This window comes from Rhipicephalus microplus, unplaced genomic scaffold (genome assembly GCF_043290135.1).
Source record: "Rhipicephalus microplus isolate Deutch F79 unplaced genomic scaffold, USDA_Rmic scaffold_12, whole genome shotgun sequence".
NCBI classification, from domain to species: Eukaryota; Metazoa; Arthropoda; class Arachnida; order Ixodida; family Ixodidae; genus Rhipicephalus; species Rhipicephalus microplus.
In genome coordinates, this window is record NW_027464585.1 from 57,196,469 (window position 1) to 57,213,418 (window position 16,950).

Here is a 16,950-nt window from a genome sequence, read left to right on the forward strand (position 1 = left end):
CCTAACATAACTTTCGCACTTCTATCGTTAGAAAACGTTTTACTCGCTACTTTACATTGCTTTCTACAACATTACGACGGTTTCAAGCGCTTTCACATTAGATATCACAGTTCCTAACTTGTAAAGGTGAAAAACACTGCATCTCACTAAGTGACATTGTTTAATGCGGTTTTACGACGGTTCATACCTTAACCTAACATAACCTAACCTAACCTAACCTAACCTTACCACCCTAACCTAACCTAAGCCAACCCAACCCAACCTAACCGAACCTAACCTAACCTAAACTAACCTAACCCAACCTAACCTAACCTAACCTAACCTAACCCAACCTAACCTAACCCAACCCAACCCAACCTAACCTAACCTAAGCTAACCTAACCTAACCTAACCAAACCTAACCTAACCTAACTTAACTTAACCTAACGTAACCTAACCTAACCTAACCTATTCTAACGTAACCTAACCTTACCTGACCTAACCTAACGCAACCTAACCTAACCTAACATAACCTAACGTAACCTAACCTAACCTAACCTAACCTAACGTAACCTAACCTAACCTAACCCAACCTAACCCAACCCAACCCAACAACACCCAACCCAACCTAACCTAACCTAACCTAACCTTACCTAACCTAACCAAATTATCCTTACCTAACCTAACCTAACCTAACGTAACCTAACCTAACCTAACGTAACCTAACCTAACCTAACGTAACCTAACCTAACCTAACCTAACCCAACCTAACCTAACCTAACCTAACCTAACCCAACTCAACCCAACCTAACCTAATCTAACCTAACCTAACCTAACCTAACCTAACCAAACCTAACCTAACCTAACCTAACCTAACCTAACGACGGTTGCAAGCGCTTTCACATTAGATATCGCAGTTCCCCACTTTTAATGATGAAAAACACTGCATCTCACTAATTGACATTGTTTAATGCGGTTTTACGACGGTTCATATCTTAACCTAACCTAACATTCGCACTTGTATCTAAAGACGCTCAATTACACTGTTTCGTTCACAATTACGATAAATGCTTGACCTCACAGTTTCTCACCAACTTATGACAGTACAGAACGCTGTATCTCGCTAAATGACATCGTTCTTTAAGGTTTCACGATACTTGCATGCGCTTTACCGAGAATGTCACAACATAGCACTTTCGCACTTGTAACGGTACAACACGCAGTATTTGGCTTGTTCATGCCGTTTTGTGTGCTTTCACAACATTTTACCTATCGCAGTTTCGTACTCGCAATAAAACAACACTATCTCGATAGATGACGTCGTTTTTGGTGGTTTCACGACGCTACCTAGCTTAAACTAACATAATTAAACCTAACATAACCTTCGCACTTCTATCGTTAGAAAACGTTTTACTCGCTACTTTACATTGCTTTCTACAACATTACGACGGTTTCAAGCGCTTTCACATTAGATATCGCAGTTCCCAACATGTAAAGGTGAAAAACACTGCATCTCACTAAGTGACATTGTTTAATGCGGTTTTAGCGCGGTTCATATCTTAACCTAACCTAACATTCGTACTTGTATTGAAAAACGCTCTATTACACTGTTTCGTTCACAATTACGATATTTGCATAACCTCACAGTTTTTCGCCAACTTATTGCAGTACAGAACGCTGTATCTCGCTAAATGACATCGTTCTTTAAGGTTTCACGATGCTTGCATGCGCTTTAACAAGAATATCACATTATAGCAGTTTCGCACTTGTAACGGTACAACACGCAGTATCTGGCTTGTTCAAGCCGTTTTGTGTACTTTCACAACATTTCACCTGTTGCTGTTTCGTACATGCAAGAAAACAACACTATCTCGTTAGATGACGTCCTTTTTGGTGGTCTCACGACGCTACATAGCTTAAACTAACATAACTCAAGCTAACCTTCGCACTTCTATCGTTAGAAAACGTTTTACTCGCAACTTTACAATGTTTTCTACAAGATTACGACGGTTTCATGCGCTTTCACATTAGATATCGTAGTTCCCGACTTGTAATGTTTAAAAACACTACATCTCACTAAGTGACATTGTTTAATGCGGTTTTACGACGGTTGATATCTCAACCTAACCTAACATTCGCACTTGTATCTAAATACGCTCAATTACACTGTTTCGTTCACAATTACGATATTTGCTTGACCTCACAGTTTCTCACCAGCTTATTATAGTACAGAACGCTGTATCTCGCTAAATGACATCGTTCTTTAGGTTTCACGATACTTGCATGCGCTTTAACGAGAATATCACAATAAAGCAGTTTCGCACTTGTAACGGCACAAGACGCAGTATCTGGCTAGTTCATGCCATTTTGTGTGCTTTCCCAATATTTCACCTATCGCAGTTTCGTACTCGCAATAAAACAACACTATCTCGTTAGATGACATCGTTTTTGGTGGTTTCACGACGCTACCTAGCTCAAACTAACCGAACCTTCGCACTTCTATCGTTAGAAAACGTTTTATTCGCTACTTTACAATGTTTTCTACAAGATTACGACGGTTTCATGCGCTTTCACATTAGATATCGCAGTTCCCGACTTGTAATGGTGAAAAACACAGCATCTCACTAAGTGACATTGTTTAATGCGGTTTTAGCGCGGTTCATATCTTAACCTAACCTAACCTTACCTAACCAAACCTAACCTAACATACCCTAACCTAACCTAACCTAACCTAACCAAACCTAACCTAACCTAACCTAACCTAACCTAACCTAACCTAACGACGTTTGCAAGCGCTTTCACATTAGATATCGCAGTTCCCGACTTGTAATGGTGAAAAACACTGCATCTCACTAAGTGACATTGTTTAATGCGGTTTTACGACGGTTCATATCTTAACCTAACCTAACATTCGCACTTGTATTAAAAAACGCTCTATTACACTGTTTCGTTCACAATTAGGATATTTGCATAACCTCACAGTTTTTCACCAACGTATTGCAGTACAGAACGCTGTATCTCGCTAAATGACATCGTTCTTTAAGGTTTCACGATGCTTGCATGCGCTTTAACGAGAATAACACAACATAGCAGTTTCGCACTTGTAACGGTACAACACGCAGTATTTGGCTTGTTCATTCCGTTTTGTGTGTTTTCACAACATTTCACCTATCGCAGTTCAATACTCGCAATAAAACAACACTATCTCGTTAGACGACGTCGTTTTTGGTAGCTTCACGGCGCTACCTAGCTTAACATAACGTAACCTAACCTAACCTTCGCACTTCTATCGTTAGAAAACGTTTTATTCGCAGCTTTACAATGTTTTCTACAAGATTACGACGGTTTCATGCGCTTTCACATTAGATATCGTAGTTCCCGACTTGTAATGTTGAAAAACACTACATCTCACTAAGTGAGATTGTTTAATGCGGTTTTACGACGGTTGATATGTCAACCTAACCTAACATTCGCACTTGTATCTAAAGACGCTCAATTACACTGTTTCGTTCACAATTACGATATTTGCTTGACCTCACAGTTTCTCACCAACTTATTACAGTACAGAACGCTGTATCTCGCTAAAGGACATCGTTCTTTAAGGTTTCATGATACTTGCATGCACTTTACCGAGAATGTCACAACGTAGCAGTTTCGCACTTGTAACGGTACAACACGCAGTATTTGGCTTGTTCATGCCGTTTTGTGTGCTTTCACAACATTTTGCCTATCGCAGTTTCGTACTCGCAATAAAACAACACTATCTCGTTAAATGACGTCGTTTTTGGTGGTTTCACGACGCTACCTAGCTTAAACTAACATAACTCAACCTAACATAACCTTCGCACTTCTATCGTTAGAAAACGTTTTACTCGCTACTTTACAATGCTTTCTATAACATAACGACGGTTTCAAGCGCTTTCACATTAGATATCGCAGTTATCATCTTGTAAAGGTGAAAAACACTGCATCTCACTAAGTGACATTGTTTAATGCGGTTTTAGCGCGGTTCATATCTTAACCTAACCTAACCTAACCTAACCTAACCCAACCTAACCTAACATAACCTAACCTAACCTAACCTAACCAAACCTAACCTAACGTAACCTAACCTAACCTAACCTAACCTAACCTAACGACGTTTGCAAGCGCTTTCACATTAGATATCGCAGTTCCCGACTTGTAATGGTGAAAAACACTGCATCTCACTAAGTGACATTGTTTATTGCGGTTTTACGACATTTCGTATCTTAACCTAACCTAACATTAGTACTTGTATTGAAAAACGCTCTATTACACTGTTTCGTTCACAATTACGATATTTGCATAACCTCACAGTTTTTCACCAACTTATTGCAGTACAGAACGCTGTATCTCGCTAAATGACATTGTTCTTTAAGGTTTCACGATGCTTGCATGCGCTTTAACGAGAATATCACAATATAGCAGTTTCGCACTTGTAACGGCACAAGACGCAGTATCTGGCTAGTTCATGCCATTTTGTGTGCTTTCCCAATATTTCACCTATCGCAGTTTCGTACTCGCAATAAAACAACACTATCTCGTTAGATGACATCGTTTTTGGTGGTTTCACGACGCTACCTAGCTCAAACTAACCGAACCTTCGCACTTCTATCGTTAGAAAACGTTTTATTCGCTACTTTACAATGTTTTCTACAAGATTACGACGGTTTCATGCGCTTTCACATTAGATATCGCAGTTCCCGACTTGTAATGGTGAAAAACACAGCATCTCACTAAGTGAGATTGTTTAATGCGGTTTTACGACGGTTGATATGTCAACCTAACCTAACATTCGCACTTGTACCTAAAGACGCTCAATTACACTGTTTCGTTCACAATTACGATATTTGCTTGACCTCACAGTTTCTCACCAACTTATTACAGTACAGAACGCTGTATCTCGCTAAAGGACATCGTTCTTTAAGGTTTCATGATACTTGCATGCGCTTTACCGAGAATGTCACAACATAGCAGTTTCGCACTTGTAACGGTACAACACGCAGTATTTGGCTTGTTCATGCCGTTTTGTGTGCTTTCACAACATTTTACCTATCGCAGTTTTGTACTCGCAATAAAACAACACTATCTCGTTAAATGACGTCGTTTTTGGTGGTTTCACGATGCTACCTAGCTTAAACTAACATAACTCAACCTAACATAACTTTCGCACTTCTATCGTTAGAAAACGTTTTACTCGCTACTTTACATTGCTTTCTACAACATTACGACGGTTTCAAGCGCTTTCACATTAGATATCACAGTTCCCAACTTGTAAAGGTGAAAAACACTGCATCTCACTAAGTGACATTGTTTAATGCGGTTTTACGACGGTTCATACCTTAACCTAACGTAACCTAACCTAACCTAACCTAACCTTACCACCCTAACCCTAACCTAAGCCAACCCAACCCAACCTAACCTAACCTAACCTAAGCTAACCTAACCCAACCTAACCTAACCTAACCTAACCTAACCCAACCTAACCTAACCCAACCCAACCCAACCTAACCTAACCTAAGCTAACCTAACCTAACCTAACCAAACCTAACCTAACCTAACTTAACCTAACCTAACGTAACCTAACCTAACCTAACCTATTCTAACGTAACCTAACCTTACCTGACCTAACCTAACGCAACCTAACCTAACCTAACATAACCTAACGTAACCTAACCTAACCTAACCTAACGTAACCTAACCTAACCTAACCCAACCTAACCCAACCCAACCCAACAACACCCAACCCAACCTAACCTAACCTAACCTAACCTTACCTAACCTAACCAAATTATCCTTGCCTAACCTAACCTATCCTAACGTAACCTAACCTAACCTAACCTAACGTAACCTAACCTAACCTAACGTAACCTAACCTAACCTAACCTAACCCAACCTAACCTAACCTAACCTAACCTAACCCAACTCAACTCAACCCAACCTAACCTAACCTAACCTAACCTAACCTAACCTAACCTAACCTAACCAAACCTAACCTAACGTAACCTAACCTAACCTAACCTAACGACGTTTGCAAGCGCTTTCACATTAGATATCGCAGTTCCCGACTTGTAATGGTGAAAAACACTGCATCTCACTAAGTGACATTGTTTAATGCGGTTTTACGACGGTTCATATCTTGACCTAACCTAACATTCGTACTTGTATTGAAAAACGCTCTATTACACTGTTTCGTTCACAATTACGATATTTGCATAACCTCCCAGTTTTTCACCAACTTATTGCAGTACACAACGCTGTATCTCGCTAAATGACATCGTTCTTTAAGGTTTCACGATGCTTGCATGCGCTTTAACAAGAATATCACATTATAGCAGTTTCGCACTTGTAACGGTACAACACGCAGTATCTGGCTTGTTCAAGCCGTTTTGTGTACTTTCACAATATTTCACCTGTTGCAGTTTCGTACATGCAAGAAAACAACACTATCTCGTTAGATGACGTCCTTTTGGTGGTCTCACGACGCTACATAGCTTAAACTAACATAACTCAAGCTAACCTTCGCACTTCTATCGTTAGAAAACGTTTTACTCGCAACTTTACAATGTTTTCTACAAGATTACGACGGTTTCATGCGCTTTCACATTAGATATCGTAGTTCCCGACTTGTAATGTTTAAAAACACTACATCTCACTAAGTGACATTGTTTAATGCGGTTTTACGACGGTTGATATCTCAACCTAACCTAACATTCGCACTTGTATCTAAATACGCTCAATTACACTGTTCCGTTCACAATTACGATATTTGCTTGACCTCACAGTTTCTCACCAGCTTATTACAGTACAGAACGCTGTATCTCGCTAAATGACATCGTTCTTTAGGTTTCACGATACTTGCATGCGCTTTAACGAGAATATCACAATAAAGCAGTTTCGCACTTGTAACGGCACAAGACGCAGTATCTGGCTAGTTCATGCCATTTTGTGTGCTTTCCCAATATTTCACCTATCGCAGTTTCGTACTCGCAATAAAACAACACTATCTCGTTAGATGACATCGTTTTTGGTGGTTTCACGACGCTACCTAGCTCAAACTAACCGAACCTTCGCACTTCTATCGTTAGAAAACGTTTTATTCGCTACTTTACAATGTTTTCTACAAGATTACGACGGTTTCATGCGCTTTCACATTAGATATCGCAGTTCCCGACTTGTAATGGTGAAAAACACAGCATCTCACTAAGTGACATTGTTTATGCGGTTTTAGCGCGGTTCATATCTTAACCTAACCTAACCTTACCTAACCCAACCTAACCTAACCTAACCAAACCTAACCTAACATACCCTAACCTAACCTAACCTAACCAAACCTAACCTAACCTAACCTAACGTAACCTAACCTAACCTAACCTAACCTAACGACGTTTGCAAGCGCTTTCACCTTAGATATCGCAGTTCCCGACTTGTACTGGTGAAAAACACTGCATCTCACTAAGTGACATTGTTTAATGCGGTTTTACGACGGTTCATATCTTAACCTAACCTAACATTCGCACTTGTATTAAAAAAACGCTCTATTACACTGTTTCGTTCACAATTAGGATATTTGCATAACCTCACAGTTTTTCACCAACTTATTGCAGTACAGAACGCTGTATCTCGCTAAATGACATCGTTCTTTAAGGTTTCACGATGCTTGCATGCGCTTTAACGAGAATATCACAACATAGCAGTATCGCACTTGTAACGGTACAACACGCAGTATTTGGCTTGTTCATGCCGTTTTGTGTGTTTTCAGAACATTTCACCTATCGCAGTTTCGTACTCGCAATAAAACAACACTATCTCGTTAGATGACGCTGTTTATGGTAGTTTCACGACGCTACCTAGCTTAAACTAACATAACTCAACCTAACATAACTTTCGCACTTCTATCGTTAGAAAACGTTTTACTCGCTACTTTACATTGCTTTCTACAACATTACGACGGTTTCAAGCGCTTTCACATCAGATATCACAGTTCCCAACTTGTAAAGGTGAAAAACACTGCATCTCACTAAGTGACATCATTGTTTATAGCGGTTTTACGACGGTTCATACCTTAACCTAACGTAACCTAACCTAACCTAACCTTACCACCCTAACCTAACCTAAGCCAACCCAACCCAACCTAACCTAACCTAACCTAACCTAAACTAACCTAACCCAACCTAACCTAACCCAACCTAACCCAACCCAACCCAACCTAACCTAACCTAAGCTAACCTAACCTAACCTAACCAAACCTAACCTAACCTAACTTAACCTAACCTAACGTAACCTAACCTAACCTAACCTATTCTAACGTAACCTAACCTTACCTGACCTAACCTAACCTAACGCAACCTAACCTAACATAACCTAACGTAACCTAACCTAACCTAACCTAACCTAACGTAACCTAACCTAACCTAACCCAACCTAACCCAACCCAACAACACCCAACCCAACCTAACCTAACCTTACCTAACCTAACCAAATTATCCTTACCTAACCTAACCTAACCTAACGTAACCTAACCTAACCTAACGTAACCTAACCTAACGTAACCTAACCTAACCTAACCTAACCCAACCTAACCTAACCTAACCTAACCCAACTCAACCCAACCCAACCTAATCTAACCTAACCTAACCTAACCTAACCAAACCTAACCTAACCTAACCAAACCTAACCTAACCTAACGACGGTTGCAAGCGCTTTCACATTAGATATCGCAGTTCCCCACTTTTAATGGTGAAAAACACTGCATCTCACTAATTGACATTGTTTAATGCGGTTTTACGACGGTTCATATCTTAACCTAACCTAACATTCGCACTTGTATCTAAAAACGCTCTATTACACTGTTTTGTTCACAATTACGATATTTGCATAACCTCCCAGTTTTTCACCAACTTATTGCAGTACAGAACGCTGTATCTCGCTAAATGACATTGTTCTTTAAGGTTTCACGATGCTTGCATGCGCTTTAACGAGAATATCACAATATAGCAGTTTCGCACTTGTAACGGTAGAACACGCAGTATTTGGCTTGTTCATTCCGTTTTGTGTGCTTTCACAACATTTCACCTATCGCAGTTTAATACTCGCAATAAAACAACACTATCTCGTTAGATGACGTCGTTTTTGGTAGTTTCACGGCGCTACCTAGCTTAACCTAACGTAACCTAACCTAACCTTCGCACTTCTATCGTTAGAAAACGTTTTATTCGCAACTTTACAATGTTTTCTACAAGATTACGACGGTTTCATGCGCTTTCACATTAGATATCGTAGTTCCCGACTTGTAATGTTGAAAAACACTACATCTCACTAAGTGAGATTGTTTAATGCGGTTTTACGACGGTTGATATGTCAACCTAACCTAACATTCGCACTTGTATCTAAAGACGCTCAATTACACTGTTTCGTTCACAATTACGATATTTGCTTGACCTCACAGTTTCTCACCAACTTATTACAGTACAGAACGCTGTATCTCGCTAAAGGACATCGTTCTTTAAGGTTTCATGATACTTGCATGCACTTTACCGAGAATGTCACAACATAGCAGTTTCGCACTTGTAACGGTACAACACGCAGTATTTGGCTTGTTCATGCCGTTTTGTGTGCTTTCACAACATTTTACCTATCGCAGTTTCGTACTCGCAATAAAACAACACTATCTCGTTAAATGACGTCGTTTTTGGTGGTTTCACGACGCTACCTAGCTTAAACTAACATAACTCAACCTAACATAACCTTCGCACTTCTATCGTTAGAAAACGTTTTACTCGCTACTTTACAATGCTTTCTATAACATAACGACGGTTTCAAGCGCTTTCACATTAGATATCGCAGTTATCATCTTGTAAAGGTGAAAAACACTGCATCTCACTAAGTGACATTGTTTAATGCGGTTTTAGCGCGGTTCATATCTTAACCTAACCTAACCTAACCTAACCTAACCCAACCTAACCTAACCTAACCTAACCTAACCTAACCTAACGACGGTTGCAAGCGCTTTCACATTAGATATCGCAGTTCCCCACTTTTAATGATGAAAAACACTGCATCTCACTAATTGACATTGTTTAATGCGGTTTTACGACGGTTCATATCTTAACCTAACCTAACATTCGCACTTGTATCTAAAGACGCTCTATTACACTGTTTCGTTCACAATTACGATATTTGCATAACCTCCCAGTTTTTCACCAACTTATTGCAGTACAGAACGCTGTATCTCGCTAAATGACATCGTTCTTTAAGGTTTCACGATGCTTGCATGCGCTTTAACAAGAATATCACATTATAGCAGTTTCGCACTTGTAACGGTACAACACGCAGTATCTGGCTTGTTCAAGCCGTTTTGTGTACTTTCACAATATTTCACCTGTTGCAGTTTCGTACATGCAAGAAAACAACACTATCTCGTTAGATGACGTCCTTTTTGGTGGTCTCACGACGCTACATAGCTTAAACTAACATAACTCAAGCTAACCTTCGCACTTCTATCGTTAGAAAACGTTTTACTCGCAACTTTACAATGTTTTCTACAAGATTACGACGGTTTCATGCGCTTTCACATTAGATATCGTAGTTCCCGACTTGTAATGTTTAAAAACACTACATCTCACTAAGTGACATTGTTTAATGCGGTTTTACGACGGTTGATATCTCAACCTAACCTAACATTCGCACTTGTATCTAAATACGCTCAATTACACTGTTTCGTTCACAATTACGATATTTGCTTGACCTCACAGTTTCTCACCAGCTTATTACAGTACAGAACGCTGTATCTCGCTAAATGACATCGTTCTTTAGGTTTCACGATACTTGCATGCGCTTTAACGAGAATATCACAATAAAGCAGTTTCGCACTTGTAACGGCACAAGACGCAGTATCTGGCTAGTTCATGCCATTTTGTGTGCTTTCCCAATATTTCACCTATCGCAGTTTCGTACTCGCAATAAAACAACACTATCTCGTTAGATGACATCGTTTTTGGTGGTTTCACGACGCTACCTAGCTCAAACTAACCGAACCTTCGCACTTCTATCGTTAGAAAACGTTTTATTCGCTACTTTACAGTGTTTTCTACAAGATTACGACGGTTTCATGCGCTTTCACATTAGATATCGCAGTTCCCGACTTGTAATGGTGAAAAACACAGCATCTCACTAAGTGACATTGTTTATGCGGTTTTAGCGCGGTTCATATCTTAACCTAACCTAACCTTACCTAACCCAACCTAACCTAACCTAACCAAACCTAACCTAACATACCCTAACCTAACCTAACCTAACCAAACCTAACCTAACCTAACCTAACCTAACGACGTTTGCAAGCGCTTTCACATTAGATATCGCAGTTCCCGACTTGTACTGGTGAAAAACACTGCATCTCACTAAGTGACATTGTTTAATGCGGTTTTACGATGGTTCATATCTTAACCTAACCTAACATTCGCACTTGTATTAAAGAACGCTCTATTACACTGTTTCGTTCACAATTAGGATATTTGCATAACCTCACAGTTTTTCACCAACTTATTGCAGTACAGAACGCTGTATCTCGCTAAATGACATCGTTCTTTAAGGTTTCACGATGCTTGCATGCGCTTTAACGAGAATATCACAACATAGCAGTATCGCACTTGTAACGGTAGAACACGCAGTATTTGGCTTGTTCATTCCGTTTTGTGTGCTTTCACAACATTTCACCTATCGCAGTTTAATACTCGCAATAAAACAACACTATCTCGTTAGATGACGTCGTTTTTGGTAGTTTCACGGCGCTACCTAGCTTAACCTAACGTAACCTAACCTAACCTTCGCACTTCTATCGTTAGAAAACGTTTTATTCGCAACTTTACAATGTTTTCTACAAGATTACGACGGTTTCATGCGCTTTCACATTAGATATCGTAGTTCCCGACTTGTAATGTTGAAAAACACTACATCTCACTAAGTGAGATTGTTTAATGCGGTTTTACGACGGTTGATATGTCAACCTAACCTAACATTCGCACTTGTATCTAAAGACGCTCAATTACACTGTTTCGTTCACAATTACGATATTTGCTTGACCTCACAGTTTCTCACCAACTTATTACAGTACAGAACGCTGTATCTCGCTAAAGGACATCGTTCTTTTTGGTTTCATGATACTTGCATGCACTTTACCGAGAATGTCACAACATAGCAGTTTCGCACTTGTAACGGTACAACACGCAGTATTTGGCTTGTTCATGCCGTTTTGTGTGCTTTCACAACATTTTACCTATCGCAGTTTCGTACTCGCAATAAAACAACACTATCTCGTTAAATGACGTCGTTTTTGGTGGTTTCACGACGCTACCTAGCTTAAACTAACATAACTCAACCTAACATAACCTTCGCACTTCTATCGTTAGAAAACGTTTTACTCGCTACTTTACAATGCTTTCTATAACATAACGACGGTTTCAAGCGCTTTCACATTAGATATCGCAGTTATCATCTTGTAAAGGTGAAAAACACTGCATCTCACTAAGTGACATTGTTTAATGCGGTTTTAGCGCGGTTCATATCTTAACCTAACCTAACCTAACCTAACCTAACCCAACCTAACCTAACATAACCTAACCTAACCTAACCTAACCAAACCTAACCTAACGTAACCTAACCTAACCTAACCTAACCTAACGACGTTTGCAAGCGCTTTCACATTAGATATCGCAGTTCCCGACTTGTAATGGTGAAAAACACTGCATCTCACTAAGTGACATTGTTTAATGCGGTTTTACGACATTTCGTATCTTACCCTAACCTAACATTCGTACTTGTATTGAAAAACGCTCTATTACACTGTTTCGTTCACAATTACGATATTTGCATAACCTCACAGTTTTTCACCAACTTATTGCAGTACAGAACGCTGTATCTCGCTAAATGACATTGTTCTTTAAGGTTTCACGATGCTTGCATGCGCTTTAACGAGAATATCACAATATAGCAGTTTCGCACTTGTAACGGCACAAGACGCAGTATCTGGCTAGTTCATGCCATTTTGTGTGCTTTCCCAATATTTCACCTATCGCAGTTTCGTACTCGCAATAAAACAACACTATCTCGTTAGATGACATCGTTTTTGGTGGTTTCACGACGCTACCTAGCTCAAACTAACCGAACCTTCGCACTTCTATCGTTAGAAAACGTTTTATTCGCTATTTTACAATGTTTTCTACAAGATTACGACGGTTTCATGCACTTTCACATTAGATATCGCAGTTCCCGACTTGTAATGGTGAAAAACACAGCATCTCACTAAGTGACATTGTTTAATGCGGTTTTAGCGCGGTTCATATCTTAACCTAACCTAACCTTACCTAACCCAACCTAACCTAACCTAACCAAACCTAACCTAACATACCCTAACCTAACCTAACCTAACCTAACCTAACCAAACCTAACCTAACCTAACCTAACCTAACGTAACCTAACCTAACCTAACCTAACCTAACCTAACGACGTTTGCAAGCGCTTTCACATTAGATATCGATGTTCCCGACTTGTAATGGTGAAAAACACTGCATCTCACTAAGTGACATTGTTTAATGCGGTTTTACGACGGTTGATATGTCATCCTAACCTAACATTCGCACTTGTATCTAAAAACGCTCTATTACACTGTTTTGTTCACAATTACGATATTTGCATAACCTCCCAGTTTTTCACCAACTTATTGCAGTACAGAACGCTGTATCTCGCTAAATGACATCGTTCTTTAAGGTTTCACGATACTTGCATGCGCTTTACCGAGAATGTCACAACATAGCAGTTTCGCACTTGTAACGGTACAACACGCAGTATTTGGCTTGTTCATGCCGTTTTGTGTGCTTTCACAACATTTTACCTATCGCAGTTCAATACTCGCAATAAAACAACACTATCTCGTTAGATGACGACGTTTTTGGTAGTTTCACGGCGCTACCTAGCTTAACCTAACGTAACCTAACCTAACCTTCGCACTTCTATCGTTAGAAAACGTTTTATTCGCAACTTTACAATGTTTTCTACAAGATTACGACGGTTTCATGCGCTTTCACATTAGATATCGTAGTTCCCGAGTTCTAATGTTGAAAAACACTACATCTCACTAAGTGAGATTGTTTAATGCGGTTTTACGACGGTTGATATGTCAACCTAACCTAACATTCGCACTTGTATCTAAAGACGCTCAATTACACTGTTTCGTTCACAATTACGATATTTGCTTGACCTCACAGTTTCTCACCAACTTATTACAGTACAGAACGCTGTATCTCGCTAAAGGACATCGTTCTTTAAGGTTTCATGATACTTGCATGCGCTTTACCGAGAATGTCACAACATAGCAGTTTCGCACTTGTAACGGTACAACACGCAGTATTTGGCTTGTTCATGCCGTTTTGTGTGCTTTCACAACATTTTACCTATCGCAGTTTTGTACTCGCAATAAAACAACACTATCTCGTTAGATGACGTTGTTTTTGGTAGTTTCACGACGCTACCTATTTAAACTAACATAACTCAACCTAACATAACCTTCGCACTTCTATCGTTAGAAAACGTTTTACTCGCAACTTTACAATGTTTTCTACAAGATTACGACGGTTTCATGCGCTTTCACATTAGATATCGCAGTTCCCGACTTGTAATGGTGAAAAACACTGCATCTCACTAAGTGACATTGTTTAATGCGGTTTTACGACGGTTCATATCTTAACCTAACCTAACATTCGCACTTGTATTAAAAAACGCTCTATTACACTGTTTCGTTCACAATTAGGATATTTGCATAACCTCACAGTTTTTCACCAACTTATTGCAGTACAGAACGCTGTATCTCGCTAAATGACATCGTTCTTTAAGGTTTCACGATGCTTGCATGCGCTTTAACGAGAATATCACAACATAGCAGTTTCGCACTTGTAACGGTACAACACGCAGTATTTGGCTTGTTCATGCCGTTTTGTGTGCTTTCACAACATTTCACCTATCGCAGTTTCGTTTTCGCAATAAAACAACACTATCTCGTTAGATGACGTTGTTTTTGGTAGTTTCACGACGCTACCTATTTAAACTAACATAACTCAACCTAACATAACTTTCGCACTTCTATCGTTAGAAAACGTTTTACTCGCTACTTTACATTGCTTTCTACGACGGTTTCAAGCGCTTTCACATTAGATATCACAGTTCCCAACTTGTAAAGGTGAAAAACACTGCATCTCACTAAGTGACATTGTTTATTGCGGTTTTACGACGGTTCATACCTTAACCTAACGTAACCTAACCTAACCTAACCTAACCTTACCACCCTAACCTAACCTAAGCCAACCCAACCCAACCTAACCTAACCTAACCTAACCTAAGCTAACCTAACCCAACCTAACCTAACCTAACCTAACCTAACCTAACCTAACCCAACCTAACCTAACCCAACCCAACCCAACCTAACCTAACCTAAGCTAACCTAACCTAACCTAACCAAACCTAACCTAACCTAACTTAACCTAACCTAACGTAACCTAACCTAACCTAACCTATTCTAACGTAACCTAACCTTACCTGACCTAACCTAACGCAACCTAACCTAACCTAACCTAACCTAACCTAACCTAACGTAACCTAACCTAACCTAACCCAACCTATTCCAACCCAACCCAACAACACCCAACCCAACCTAACCTAACCTAACCTAACCTAACCTTACCTAACCTAACCAAATTATCCTTGCCTAACCTAACCTAACCTAACGTAACCTAACCTAACCTAACCTAACGTAACCTAACCTAACCTAACGTAACCTAACCTAACCTAACCTAACCCAACCTAACCTAACCTAACCTAACCTAACCCAACTCAACTCAACCCAACCTAACCTAATCTAATCTAACCTAACCTAACCTAACCTAACCTAACCAAACCTAACCTAACCTAACCTAACCTAACCTAACGACGGTTGCAAGCGCTTTCACATTAGATATCGCAGTTCCCCACTTTTAATGATGAAAAACACTGCATCTCACTAATTGACATTGTTTAATGCGGTTTTACGACGGTTCATATCTTAACCTAACCTAACATTCGCACTTGTATCTAAAGACGCTCAATTACACTGTTTCGTTCACAATTACGATATTTGCTTGACCTCACAGTTTCTCACCAACTTATGACAGTACAGAACGCTGTATCTCGCTAAATGACATCGTTCTTTAAGGTTTCACGATACTTGCATGCGCTTTACCGAGAATGTCACAACATAGCACTTTCGCACTTGTAACGGTACAACACGCAGTATTTGGCTTGTTCATGCCGTTTTGTGTGCTTTCACAACATTTTACCTATCGTAGTTTCGTACTCGCAATAAAACAACACTATCTCGTTAGATGACGTCGTTTTTGGTGGTTTCACGACGCTACCTAGCTTAAACTAACATAACTCAACCTAACATAACCTTCGCACTTCTATCGTTAGAAAACGTTTTACTCGCTACTTTACATTGCTTTCTACAACATTACGACGGTTTCAAGCGCTTTCACATTAGATATCGCAGTTCCCAACATGTAAAGGTGAAAAACACTGCATCTCACTAAGTGACATTGTTTAATGCGGTTTTAGCGCGGTTCATATCTTAACCTAACCGAACCTAACCTCACCTAACCCAACCTAACCTAACATAACCTAACCTAACCTAACCTAACCTAACCTAACCTAACCAAACCTAACCTAACGTAACCTAACCTAACCTAACCTAAGGACGTTTGCAAGCGCTTTCACATTAGATATCGCAGTTCCCGACTTGTAATGGTGAAAAACACTGCATCTCACTAAGTGACATTGTTTAATGCGGTTTTACGACGGTTCATATCTTGACCTAACCTAACATTCGTACTTGTATTGAAAAACGCTCTATTACACTGTTTCGTTCAC